Consider the following 14619-nt stretch of genomic DNA (forward strand, 5'->3'; position numbering starts at 1 on the left):
TGAAGACACGGGTGTCAGGCTTTCTGGGAAAGGGCTAACAACACCCGAATCTTCAGAGTTGGGAGCATTGGTTTGCCTGAAACCAGCTTCCGCTTTTCCTGTACTTCTGGGCTGAGCCGAGAGTCCACAAAGAGGAAAGCCATTGAGCTCTGGGGTCCCGACAAGAAGTTGGTTGACCCTGTGGCCATGAGCGGAACTCTCAAAGTCGTGTTGCCCAAGCGAGACTCGCCCATCTATTCTATATACCCTGACCCTTGCCTCCTGGGTCCTGATGCCTTTCAGACAAACTTCCTCATGCCTCTCTTCTCCAAGGCTAGTCCCACTTCTAAAAATCACTCCCTGTCTCTGATGTCTTTCTAGTTTCTCCTGTAAGAATGATTTCTAGTATAAACTCCAGGACTCTGTTACCTTCTTTAGGTACCCAGGCTCACCAATCAGAAAGACGTAAATTTTGCCCAAAGCCCCCATCGTAGAGGGGACTATCTGGAATTTTAGGATCCCTCCTCAGACAGGCAGGCCTAACAAAAGCTATTCCTGAAGCTAGGATATGGGGAGCCTCAGAAATTGTGTCCTTCCCATTCTTGTAAGTGTGGACAAAAGGCATCACTCTTCCAACTCTGGATATCCCTTCCCTCCCTTAGGGTATGGCCCTCCACCCATTTTTGGGGCATAACATCTTTATAGGACAGGGGTAAAGTCCCAATACTAACAGGAGAATGCTTAGGACTCTAACAGGTTTTCGAGAATGTGTTGGTAAGGGTCACTAAATCCGATTTTTCTTGGTCCTCTTTGTGGTCTAGGAGGACAGGCAATGGTGCAGGTTTTCAAGAATGGGTTGGTAAGGGCCACTAAATCCAACATTCCTTGGTCCTCTTTGTGGTCTAAGAGGAAAGCTAGTGTTTCCGCTGGTGCATCGGTGAGTGCAACTATTCCAATCAGCAGGGTCCTGATTTAATAAACTGTGCCTAGGTCATGAATCCTCCATAAAATCCCAAAAGGACAGAGTCTAAAGAGGTTCCAGATTGTTGAACATGTGGCGGTACCTGGAGGGTGGTGCCTCCGGAGACAGTATGGAAGCTCTGTGCTCCTTCCCACTCACCTTGCCTTGTGCATCTCTCCCATCTGGCTGTTCATCTTGTCCTTTACTATTTATTCATATAATAAACTGGTTAATGTAAGTATTTCTCTAAGTTCTGTGAACCACTATCACAAACTAACTGAACCCAAGGAGAAGATCATATGAACCCCCAATTTTAGTTGGTTGGTCAGAAGAACAGGTCACGACCTAGGGTTTGGAATTGGTGTGTAAAGTGGAAGCAGTTTTCCTGAACTTGTGGACTGTGACTCTAACTCCAGGGAATTAGTGTGAGAATCAAGTTACATTATGGGACGTTCAGCTGGTGTCCACTGGAGAATTGCTTGGTGTGAGGGAAAAATCCCCCACACATCTGGTATAAGAAGTGTTCAGTGTCAAGTATTGAGTGTACAAGTAGGAAAAACACTTTTTAAAAATATTTTTTTTTGAGACAGAGTTTCGCTCTTGTTGCCCAGGCTGGAGTGCAATGGCGCGATCTCAGCTCACTGCTACCTTTGGCTCCTGGGTTCAGGCAATTCTCCTTCCTCAGCCTCCCGAGTAGCTGGAGTTACAGGCATGCACCACCATGCCCGGCTAATTTTTTCTATTTTTAGTAGAGACGGGGTTTCTCCATGTTGGTCAGGCTGGTCTCAAACTCCTGACCTCAGGTGATCCACCCACCTCGGCCTCCCAAAGTGCTTGGATTACAGGCATGAGCCACCATACCCAGCCCACTTTTTTTTTTCTTATCTCAAACATTATTTTTTTCCATCAGAGTACCAATGTCAACTTTCTGGTTTTGATATTGTACTATAGTTATGACAGATGTTATAATTGGAAGATCCTCGGTGAAATCTGCACAGAACTTCCCTGTATGTGCCTTTGAAATTTCTTATGCTAATTATTTCAAAATTAAACGTTTAAAAAATAAGATTTGTTATTATTTTCCTTTCTTGTATTGTCATTATCAAGTTTTGGGATCAGTATTAATTTAGCCTAATAAAATGATTAAATAAATATTAATTCCATTCCCCCAAAACACAGATATGTACTATTTTTTTAAATCCCAAAGTATGGGGCTTAAAAACTTATTAAAAACAGAAAAAGTCCATTTTATTTTAATATAATTATAATACTAATATATTTGGGGTTAGACCTACATTCTTATTTTACAAGTTCTATTTTCCATTCGTTTTATGTTTATTTTCTCTATTTTCTTGACTTCTTTTGGTTTTAGGTTTGATCAATTTTTGTAAGTCTGTTTTCCCTGTACACACCATTATTATTTTCATGTTTTCCCTTGAATGCCAATAAGCATTCTTCAATTATCAAAGCCTAGTTTTAATCAATGCTTTTATCTTCTTCCTGTTCAATATAAAGATCTTAAACCCCATTTGTTTCATTTATGCCAGTTGCCACACATACTTTAACAAATATTTTCATTTTATATTTGAACATACCACAAGACATTATTATTAATGTTTTAAAAAAATCAATGTTTTGGTCAGGAGCAGTGGCTCACACCTGTAATCCCAGTACTATGGTAGGCAGAGGCAGGTGGATCACCTGAGGTCAGGAGTTTCAGACCAGCCTGGCCGACATAGTGAAACCCAGTCTCTACAAAAATACAAAAATTAGCCGGGCATGATGGCAGGTGCCTGTAATCCCAGCTACTTGGGAGGCTGAGGTGGAAGAATCGCTTGAACCTGGAAGATGGAGGTTGCAGTGAGCCAAGATCATAGCATTGCACTCCAGCCAGGGCAACAGCAAACTGAGACTCCGTCTCAAAACAAAAGATTGAAACAATGTCAATGTTGAGAATATCTGGTGGGGCCGGATGCAGTGGCTCCTGCTTGTAATCTCAACACATTGGTGGGAGGCTGCGGCTGGAAGATTGCTTGAACCCAGAAATTCAAGACCAGCCCGGGCAATACAGTGAGACCCTGTCTCTACAGAAAATACAGAAATTAGCCAGGTGTGGTGGCATGCACCTGTACTTCCAACTTCTTGGGAGGCTGAGGTGGGAAGATCACTTGAGCCTGAGAGGTCAAGGCTGCAGTAAGCCATGATCACATTCCAGCTTGGTTGACAGAGCAAGACCTTGTCACACACACAAACACACAAACACAAATAATATCTGGTGAATAAAACATTCACATGTGAATGTCCACCTACATGATTCAAGGATGGTCCATATTTTCTAAATTAGCTCAACTGTATTAACAGAGCCATCCTGTTTTTTGATACCAGAATGTGGAGAAAGCTGTCAGACCAAAAAGGGGTGCTCAAGGAGTTAATTTTGTAGATAATTTGCGCTATGCTTTGAATCTTTGAGTTCCCCCCAAAATTCCTATGCTGAAATCCTAACCCCCAAGGTGATGGTATTAGGGGGTGGTGCCTTTAGGAGATTTATTAGGTTATAAAGGGCAGAGCCCTCATAGTTGGGACTAGTGAGGCTATAAAAAAGACCCCAGAAGTGGGGCTGTATGGCGTATGCCTGCAGTCATAGCTACTCAGGAGCCTCAGTTGGGGGCATCACTTGAGCTGAGAAGTTAGAGACCAGACTGGGCAAAAGCAAGATCCGGTCTCTAAATAATAAAAGTAAGTTTTTTTTTTTTTTTTTTTTTTTGAGAGAGAGACTGGCCTGACTTGGTGGCTCATGCCTGTAATCCCAGCATTTTGGGAGGCCAAAGCAGGAGGATTGCTTGAGCCCAGGAATGCGAGACAGCCTGAGGAACACAGTGAAATCCCCTCTCTACAAAAAGTAAAATTAGCCAAGCATGGTGGCACATAGCTGTGGTCCCAGCTACTTGGGAGACTAACATGGGAGGATCATTTGAGCCCAGGAGGTCAAGCCTGCAGTGAGCTGTGATTGTGCCACTGTACTCTAGCCTGGGTAACAGAGCAAGAACTCAGCTAAAAAATAGCAATAAATTTTAAAACTAACTAAATAAAAAATTTAAAAAGAGAGACTTCAGATAACTAGCTTATCCCTTCCACCCTGTAAGGACACAGCAAAAAGGTGCTTTATGAATCAGAAAGTAAACCCTTGCCAGACACTGCATCTGCCAGTGCCTTGACCTTGAACTTCCGTCTCCGGAACTGGGAGAAATAAATTTCTGTTGTTGTTAAGCTATGCAGTTTATGGTGTTTGTTTAGAGCAGACCAAATGAACTAAGGCAATTTGTTGTTAACATGAATATGTTTTAGTAATTGTATGTCTTTTCAGGGTGGTAGAGGCTTACTGACATTAATGTTCAAGAACTATGAACAAAATTACTTCTGAAAAGATTCATTTTTAGATTTTTAAATGCCTTTATTATTTATTATAGATCATGATACATACTTCACAGAATTTCTGGTAAGGTCCTGGATATTTGTGAATCTCTTCATTATCCATGACCATCATAGACTTAAGTACTTATGAAATATTTAGGCAAGCCCATGTACATACATACTTTACTTCAACAGTGATTCCACTGTTCTCCATTCTGTTATTGTAATTTACTCTAAAATATTAACTCAAGTCTTGTTATCAACAAATAGTGTCTGTTTCTCCCCTGAGAGTTGCCTGGTGGCATTGTATAAGCCACAGACCAGATATTGGATTTTCTTGAAGAAACATCAAAAAGTAACTTCAAGATCAAGAGATCAAGACCATCTTGGCCAACATGGTAAAACCCCATCTCTACTAAAAATACAAAAATTAGGTGGCCGTGGTGGCATGCACCTGTAGTCCTAGCTACTCGGGAGACTGAGGCAGGAGAATCTCTTGAATCTGGGAGGTGAAGGTTGCAGTGAGCCTAGATCACACTACTGCACTCCAGCCTGGTGACACAGCGAGACTCCAAAAAGTAGCTTTAGAGTTTTAGGGGAAAGACTTGACTGCTAAAAACTGAAGGGATAGGTATAATTGTCAATTTAACTGACATTAATGTCATTATCATCATTAATTAATGACATTACCATCATGAGGATTTCCAGGACTATTATGGTCGAGAAGCAGATGACTTGGTAAAAGTATATTACTAACTTAAGATAAGCAGAACAAGAAGTTGGAAGAAGCAAAATGATAAAAATCAAATTATGAGGCCAAGCAGGATGGCTCATGCCTATAATCCCAATGCTTTGAGAGGCCAAGCTGGGAAGACTGCAATTGCTTGAGTCTAGGAGTTCAAGACCAGCCTGGGCAAAATGGTAAGACTCCCATCTCAACAAAAAATAATGAAATTGTTAATTTCAGAGGACTAGGGAATGGGGAATGTTGATTGGCTGGAGATGAAATTATAGGGGTGTGGAAAAGGTTCTTATGCACTGAGTCTGCCTCAGTGGGGCCACAGGATCTGTTGAGCCACAAGTCAAGTTCAGATGGGGTCAGTCTGAAAGGTCTCTCAAAACAACTGCTCTCAGGTTCTGTAATAGTGATGTTATCTATAGGAGTAATTGGAGAAGTCACAAATCTTGTGGCCTCTGGCCACATGACTCCTGAGCAATAAGGTATTATGGAAACTGTACCCACATTTTAACAGAATTTGTAACCATCCAATAGGTTCACCTTGCCTGCTGCCTAGACAGAGTTGATTTAGCAAGACAGGGGAATTGCAATAGAGAAAGAATAATGCACACAGAGCCAGCTGTGTGGGAGACAGGAGTTTTATTATTATTAGTCAAATCAGTCTCCTCAGGCATTCAGGGATCAGAGCTTTCAAGGATAGTTTGGTGGGTTTGGGGGGCAGCGAGTCAGGAGTCCTGATTGACTGGGTCAGAGATGAAATCATAGGGAGTTGAAGTTGTCCCCTGGCGCTGTCAGTTCCTGGGTGGGAACCACAAGATCAGATAGATGAGCCAGTTTATCAGTCTGGGTGGGGCCAGCTGATCCATCAAGTGCAGGTGCTCCAGAATATCTCAAGCACTGGTCTCAGGTTTTACAATAGTGATATTATCCCAGGAGCAATTTGACGGGGGTCAGAATCTTGTAGCCTCTAGCTGCATGACTCCTAAACCATAATTTCTAATCTTGTGGCTAACTTGTTAGTCCTACAAAGGCAGTCTAGTCCCCAGCCAAGAATGGGGTTTGTTTTGGGAACGGGCTGTTATTGTCTTTGTTTTAAACTATAAACTACAAACTAAATTCCTCCCAAAATTAGTTCAGCCTACACCCAGGAATGAACGAGGACAGCTTGAGGTTACATGGAGTTGGTTAGGTCAGATCTCTCTCACTGTTTCAGTTACAATTTTGCAACAGCAGTTTCAAATTCAGCCCTCTCTCATAATCCTCACCTTGTGGACTTTCATTAGTTTTGCAAAGGTGGTTTCATCTGGGGAAGGGCATCATCCTTGCTTTAAGGTTAAACCATACACTAAATTTCTCCCGAAGGCAGCTCGTTCTATGCCCAGGAATGACTAAAGATAGCTTAGAGGTTAGAAGCAAGATGGATTCAACTACGTCAGATTCTCTTACTGTCAAAATTTTGCAAAGGTGATTTCAATATTACTTTTAATGTTTTATTTTCTTTCTTTTTTTGAGACAGCGTCTTGCTGTGTTTCCTAGGCGGATGTGCAGTGGCGCCATCACAGCTCACTACAGCCTGGACCTCCCAGGCTAAAGTGATCCTCCCACCTCAGCCCTCCAAGTAGCTGGGACTACAGGCACATACCATCATACCTTGCTAATGTTTAAAGTTTTTTCATAGAGATGGAGTCTCACTATGTTGCCCAAGCTGATCTCAAACTCTTGGGCTTGAGCAATCGTCCCATCTTGCCCTCCCAAAGTGCTAGGATTACAGGCATGAGACCCTATGCCCAGCTTAATGTTTTATTTTCTGGTAAGCATACAATAGAGTCTTTTTTGTTTCTGTTTGCTCTATCCCTGTTTTTCATTTACTAGGCTTTAACTATACAAAACCAAAAAAAAAAAGGAACTCTCTTTTAAAAGGTATGGCTAAGGGGTGGGGCTACTAACATAAAGCTCCGAATATTTAGTTGATTTTCTTTTTTTTTTTTTTGAGATGGTGTCTCACTCTGCCACCCAGGCTGAAGTACAGTGGCACAGTCTCGGCTCTCTGCAACCTCTGCCTCCCAGGTTTAAGAGATTCTCCTACCTCAGCCTCCCAAGTAGCTGGGATCACAGGCACCTGCCACCATGCCCAGCTAATTTTTGTGTTTTTAGGAGACACAGGGTTTCACCACGTTGGTCAGGCTGGTCTCAAACTCCTGACCTCAGGTGATCCTCCCGCCTCGGCCTTCCAAAGTGCTGGGATTACAGGTGTGAGCTACCACACCCGGCTAAATTTGTATTTTTCCTTGATAGCTATTTTGTCCCAGCTGCTCTCTCAAGATTCATAAAAGGAAAAACATTGTGTATTTCATATTATGGAGAAGAGACCAAATTCAGAGAATAATCTCCACATGTGTACTCTTTTTCAGAACCCAGGAATGCAAATATTTTCCTGTTCTCCATCATCATGAGGGAAAGTATCCTAAACAAAGTCTTGCTTTGGAAAACTGAATACAATGAGGAGGCATTTGTTCATTAATTCATTCGATAATGGAGAAGTTTCTTTACAACCACTGCAAACGAAGTCAATGTTCTGAATTTTATGTCTTATGGCCATAGTTTTGTTTACTATTCATCACGTTTTGCTATGTGAATAAAACCAGCTAAATGGAATAGAACATATACAATATAAAAGTTCATGAAATAGCTAGTACTAAATATAATAAACATAGGAGTTTGTGTGGAAATCTTCCTTAAAGTAGAAAACTGATTAAAAGGAAGAATTTCAATGGAAATTGCTATAATTAATAAATTGCTAAAGCTGTTTTCAGGTAAATTTTAATGAACTGAAAATAACTGTTCTTAAAATTAGCTATCTGCCTTTCAACTTATTCTTAGTCAAGGGTCTAATAATATATAGTCAGACATTCTTTTCTATTTCTTTCCCCCCCGCCCCCTTTTTAGAAAAGACAGGTTCTTGCTGTGTCACCCAGGCTGGAGTGCAGTGGCATGATCACACTTCACTGCAGCCTCAAAATCCTGGGCTGAAGCCACTCTCCCACCTCAGTCTCCCAAGTAGCCAGGATAGCTATTCTCTAAACATTTTTTTGCAGAGATGGGGTCGCACTATGTTGTCCAGGCTGGTCTCGGACTCCTGGTCTCAAGCAGTCCTCTCATGTCAGCCTCCCAAACTGTTGGGATTACACTGTGCCCACCTGACATTCTTTTCTTAATTATCTAATCACCTATTCCCTTTCTCTTATTTTCTCTATCAAGAGAAAAAACAATTAATTCGTCTGCTTAGGTTTCTTCATTTGTGCAGGTTTAAAATATAGCTTTGACACACACTTGGAACAAATTATCTGAAAGGATGCTTCTTGTTTAAACAACATGAAAATTTTATTCATATATTAATAGTTCAGTTAAATTGAAAACTGGAACTGTTTTATCTTTTCTTGATCTTTTGAAGATTACAGCTAGTCAGATTTATCTTTTGCCTGAATTAAAGTTATCCCCATTCATTTTGACCTCATACTATCCTTGATAACAATCAATATTATAGAAAGAAATTCTGTTCACATATATTGGTGCAATTACATATATACGAAAGGCCAGGTGGACAAATTGCATAGTTTCCTTTGAGGTAAAAACTACTTTCCACATTTCCAAAGTCTGACTATGTCTAATTCCAGTTTTTTCACACCAGTATACTTACATAGTTTTGCTAATGTATTGTGTATTTTTCTTTTTTCTTTTTTTTTTTTTTCTTGAGACGGAGTCTCGCACTCTCGCCCAGGCTGGAGTGCAGTGGGGCCATCTCGACTCACTGCAAGCTCCACCTCCCGGGTTCACACCATTTCCTGCTTCAGCCTCCTGAGGAGCTGGGACTACAGGCGCCTGCCACCACGCCTGGCTAATTTTTTGTATTGTTAGTAGAGACAGAGTTTCGCCATGTTAGCCAGGATGGTCTCGATCTCCTGACCTTGTGATCTGCCCGCCTTGGACTCCCAAAGTGCAGGATTACAGGCGTGAGCCACCACACCTGGCCTATATTGTGTATTTTTCTAACAAGACTTTGTATATCAGAATGTATCTCAAAAAAAATTCCTACCTAAGTAGAAGGTAAGCACATACTATAATTTCTTTCTATTTTTTTTAAACTGCTAACTGAAAGAACTAGAATTATTACAAATCTGGTCCTTCAAAGAAGTCTTTTTTTTTTTCTTTTCTTTTTTTGAGACAGAGTTTTGATCTTGTTGCCCAGGCTGGAGTGCAATGGCGCAATCTCGGCTCACTGCAAACTCTGCCTCCCAGGTTCAAGCAGTTATCCTGCCTCAGCCTCCCAAGCAGCTAGGATTACAGGCATGCACCACCACACTTGGCTAATTTTGTATTTTTTAGTAGAGATGGGGTTTCTTCATGTTGGTCACGCTGGTCTCGAACTCCTAAGCTCAGGCAATCTGCCCGCCTCAGCCTCCCAAAGTGCTGGGATTACAGGCGTGAGCCACCGTGCCCAGGCCCTTCAAAGAAGTCTTTATGTGAACAACTAATGCATTTAAATCTGTGATTGTAAAAGTAAACAAAATGGACTCAACAACCCTGATAGTGCAGATATAACCTCAGTAAACAGGAGTAAATTATATCTGTCATTTAGATTCTTTGTGATGCAAATGAGGAAATGCTCTATTTTAGTCAGTCCATTAGCACTCTGAAGAATTGAAAATCCCTTTGCTATCATAGTTATTCTCCATCCTTGCCTAGATATCTCTGCAAATGGAGCACAGATAATTAAGTATGGTATTTCTGTTGTACCTACCCAATACAGAGCAGAGCAAAACTTTCCACCCAACGGAGATCTTGTACCTTAATTGCTGCAGACTGTCTCAGGTGAGCGGTGAATATCCGGGTCAGTGGCATGGGGGTAAAAGAATTTACCAAGACAGCTGTAAATAAAGAAAGGCAAATTTGGCGCTGCCCAGACTAGCGAACAATACAGTCAGGATGGCTAAAGGTGACCCGAAGAAACCAAAGGGCAAGATGTCTGCTTATGCCTTCTTTGTGCAGACGTGCAGAGAAGAACATAAGAAGAAAAACCCAGAGGTCCCTGTGAACTTTGCAGAATTTTCCAAGAAGTGCTCTGAGAGGTGGAAGACGATGTCCGGGAAAGAGAAATCTAAATTTGATGAAATGGCAAAGGCAGATAAAGTGCGCTATGACCGGGAAATGAAGGATTATGGACCAGCTAAGGGAGGCAAGAAGAAGAAGGATCCTAATGCTCCCAAAAGGCCACCGTCTGGATTCTTCCTGTTCTGTTCAGAATTCCGTCCCAAGATCAAATCCACAAACCCCGGCATCTCTATTGGAGACGTGGCAAAAAAGCTGGGTGAGATGTGGAATAATTTAAATGACAGTGAAAAGCAGCCTTACATCACTAAGGCAGCAAAGCTGAAGGAGAAGTATGAGAAGGATGTTGCTGACTATAAGTCAAAAGGAAAGTTTGATGGTGCAAAGGATCCTGCTAAAGTTGCCCGGAAAAAGATGGAAGAGGAAGATGAAGAAGAGGAGGAGGAAGAAGAGGAGGAGGAGGAGGATGAATAAAGAAACTGTTTATCTGTCTCCTTGTGAATACTTAGAGTAGGGGAGCGCCGTAATTGACTCATCTCTTATTTGAGAAGTGTCTGTTGCCCTCATTAGGTTTAATTACAAAATTTGATCACGGTCATATTGTAGTCTCTCAGAGTGCTCTAGAAATTGTCATTGGTTTACATGAAGTGGCCATGGGTGTCTGGAGCACCCTGAAACTGTATCAAAGTTGTACATATTTCCAAACATTTTTAAAATGAAAAGGCACTCTTCGTGTTCTCCTCGCTCTGTGCACTTTGCTGTTGGTGTGACAAGGCATTTAAAGATGTTTCTGGCTTTTTTTTTTTAAATTTGTAAGGTGGTGTTAACTATGGTTATTGGCTAGAAATCCTGAGTTTTCAACTGTATATATCTATAGTTTGTAAAAAGAACAAAACAACCGAGACAAACTCTTGATGCTCCTTGCTCGGCGTTGAGGCTGTGGGGAAGATGCCTTTTGGAGAGGCTGTAGCTCAGGGTGTGCACTGTGAGGCTGGACCTGTTGACTCTGCAGGGGGCATCCATTTAGCTTCAGGTTGTCTTGTTTCTGTATATAGTGACATAGCATTCTGCTGCCATCTTAGCTGTGGACAGAGAGGTCAGCTGGCATGAGAATTTTTTTTTTAAGTGCGGTAGTTTTTAAACTGTTTGTTTTTAAACAAACTGTAGAACTCTTCATTGTCAGCAAAGCAAAGAGCCACTGCATCAATGAAAGTTCAAGAACCTCCTGTACTTAAACATGATTTGCAACGTTCTGTTATTTTTTTTGTATGTTTAGAATGCTGAAATGTTTTTGAAGTTAAATAAACAGTATTACATTTAAAAAAAAAAAAGGCAAATTTATTAGAAAAAACTATGAAAATACAATGCAAAGTTGATGGGCAGACCAGCCAGAGAGGAGCTAACTGCAAGGAAATAAAGGTTTGCTGGGGATTTTATAGAATAGTGCTTATGCTGAAGAGTGCTACCTGCAGTACTGATAATGCCAAGGCTGCAGTGAGCTAACTTGCAGGTATCTGGTGATAGCTAGGCACAGGAAGGTTGTGAGTTGTCAGCACAGGATGGGTATGTGTCCTGGACCATGAAGAAAGGCAGACTTATAACTTCCCTGCTTTCTCTTTTTGCTTTCCCTTGGTCCTGCCAGCCTGACTCCTTTTCCCTAATTAGGAGGACTCCATAAAGACTAAGAACACTTTGTAAGATACAGTAAATTCCTATTCAAAGTTTAGCCTGTTAACTTCCTTTAAAATTCAAGAGGGAGAAAATTGTTAAGTACAATGAGTTCTGAGTCCCTCTCCAAAGAATCAATGTGCCAGTATGTTCAGCTTCCTTGTTCTTTGCTCTCCGTTTTAAAGTTAGACTTCCTCATTCTTTATGTCTCCTTGCCCCTAGTTTCAGTAAACAACCCCCTCCTATCCTCTATCACCTGGTCTGTCCTTAGTCATCCTTAGTCACCTACTCTGTAACTGTCCCTCCTGCCAAAACTACTCACTCCACCACTTTGGCTCGTACCCTCGCTCTCTTTAAAATAGCCAGTTGGAATTAGCTTAGACTGTGCAGTCCAACCCTAGCCAACGGGGGAAAGACACAGCAGTAGGAAGTATCTGTGTTAGGAATAAGACCCCCTTCCCCTTCTTTGTCCTGTGTTCTCTCGCCATTGCTCCATCCCTGAGACACACGCTTCTACAGAAGTAAATTGCCTTGCTGAGAAAACTTTTGCCTGAGTGCTATTTTCACTTGGCAGCACTTACTTCCAACAACTTTATAGGTTGTTAATGGTCACATCATACTCCTGGGGCATTCTGAACTCAAAGCCTTTTCTACTATATTCTTTTTGTTTGTTTTTGGAGACAGAGTCTCTGAGTCTCACTCTGTCACCCAGGCTGGAGTGCAGTGGCACAATCTCAGCGCACTGCAACCTCTGCCTCCTGAGATCAAGTAATTCTCATGCCTTGGGCTCCCAAGTATCTGGGATTACAGGTGCACCCCACCACAGTTGGCTAATTTTTGTGTTTTTAGCAGAGACAGCGTCCTCCCAAGTAGCTGGGATTACAGGTGTGCCCCACCACAGTTGGCTAATTTTTATGTTTTTAGCAGAGACAGGGTTTCTCCATGTTGCCCAGGCTGATCTTGAACTCCTGGGCTCAAGCAATCCACCCACCTCAGCCTCCCAAAGTGCTGGGATTACAGATGTGAGCCCTGCACCTGGCTCTATTCTATTCTATTGCTGCTAAACCATCTCTCTCAAAATCCATAATTGTGCAGTTAATGTTTTTATATCTAAGAAGAGGCTTTTGTACATTTATCGGTTTCAAATATTATCTTTTTACATTCAGCTTAATTATTTTAATATGAGAATATATTTTAAGCCACTTTATTGAGGTATGACTGACATATCAAAAGCTACACATATTTGACATACACAATTTGATAAGTGTGGAGATATATGTAAATCCATGAATCCATCACAACAATCTATGCCATGAACCTACTCATCACCTCCAAGAGTTTTCTTCTGCATCTTTACAACTCCCAGGTTTAAAAGCATACCTTGGAAATATTAGTTTAGTTCCAGATCACTACAAAAAGTAAATAGCGCAATAAAATAAGTCTCATGAATTTTTTAGCTTCCTAGTGCATATGAAAGTTATGTTTACACTACACTGAAGTCTCATAAGTGTGCAATAGCATGTCTAAAACAATGTACATATTTTAATTTTACTTTTGTTTTAGACGGGGTCTCACTCTGTGGCTCAGGGTGGAGTGCAGTGGCACAATCTCAGTTCACTACAACCTCTGCCTCTCAGACTCACGTGATCTTACAGGCACATCACCATGTCCAGCTAATTTTTTGTAGAGATAGGGTTTCACCGTGTTGCCCAGGCTGGTCTAGAACTCCTGGGCTCAAAGCTTGATTTCGGCTCACTGCAGCTGAGCAGTCCTCCCTCCTCAGCCTCCTAGTAGCGGGGATTACAAGTGCACATCACCATGCCCTGCTAATTTTTGTGTTTTTTTGTAGACACGGGGTTTTGTCATGTTACCCAGGCTGGCTTTGAATTCCTGAGCTCAAATAATCCATCCTCCTTAGCCTCCCAAAGTACCGGGGTTGCAGGCATGAGCCACCATGCCCGACCTAAAAATGCTTCATTACTAAAGCATGCTAACTATCATCTAAACCTTCAGCCAGTCCTAACCTTGTTGTTGGTGGAGGGTCTTGCCTTGATGTTGATGGCTGCTGACTGATCAGGGTGGTGGTTGCTGAAGGTTGTGGTGGCTATGGCAATTCCTTAAAATAAGACAACAATGAAGTTTGCAGCATCAGTTGACTTCCTTTCATAAAACAATATGCAGTGATGTTTGATAACATTTTATCCACAGTAGAACTTCCTTCAAAATTAGAGGCATTCCTCTCATATTTTGCCATTGCTTTATCAACTAGGGTAATGTAATATTCTAAATCCTTTGATGTCATTTCAACAATGTCCACAGCATCTTCACCAAGAGTAGTTTCCATCTCAAGACACTACATTTTTACTTATCCATAAGAACCAATTCCTCATCCTTTCAAGTTTGATCATGAGACTGCAGCAATTCTCTCACATCTTCAGTCTCCACTTCTAATTTATTTCTCTTACTATTTCCAACCTCATCTACACTGACATACTCCACTGAAATCTTGAACCTCCCCAAGTCATCTGTGAGGGTTGGCATCAACTTTTTCCTTCTGATCTCCTCCCATGAATCACAAATGTTATTAATGCCATCTAGAATGGTGAATTCTTTCCAGAAGGTTTTCAATTGACTTTGCCCAGATCCATCAGAGGAATCACTATCTATGACACCTATAGCCAGATATAACCATTTTTTAAATAGTAAGACTTAAAAGCCTCAACATAGGCCAGGCATATGGCTCACACCTGTAATA

General features: G+C 41.5%; 1 pseudogene across 1 annotated transcript; it reads left to right on the forward strand.

Annotated features, from left to right (window-relative positions):
• The first annotated feature begins 10046 nt into the window (after positions 1–10046).
• Positions 10047–11515, forward strand: LOC111524789 (annotated as a pseudogene). The gene has a single exon (XR_002725870.1). The product of XR_002725870.1 is annotated as a high mobility group protein B3 pseudogene (transcript).
• Positions 11516–14619: the final 3104 nt, after the last annotated feature.

Source organism: Piliocolobus tephrosceles, chromosome 8 (assembly GCF_002776525.5).
Source record: "Piliocolobus tephrosceles isolate RC106 chromosome 8, ASM277652v3, whole genome shotgun sequence".
NCBI classification, from domain to species: Eukaryota; Metazoa; Chordata; class Mammalia; order Primates; family Cercopithecidae; genus Piliocolobus; species Piliocolobus tephrosceles.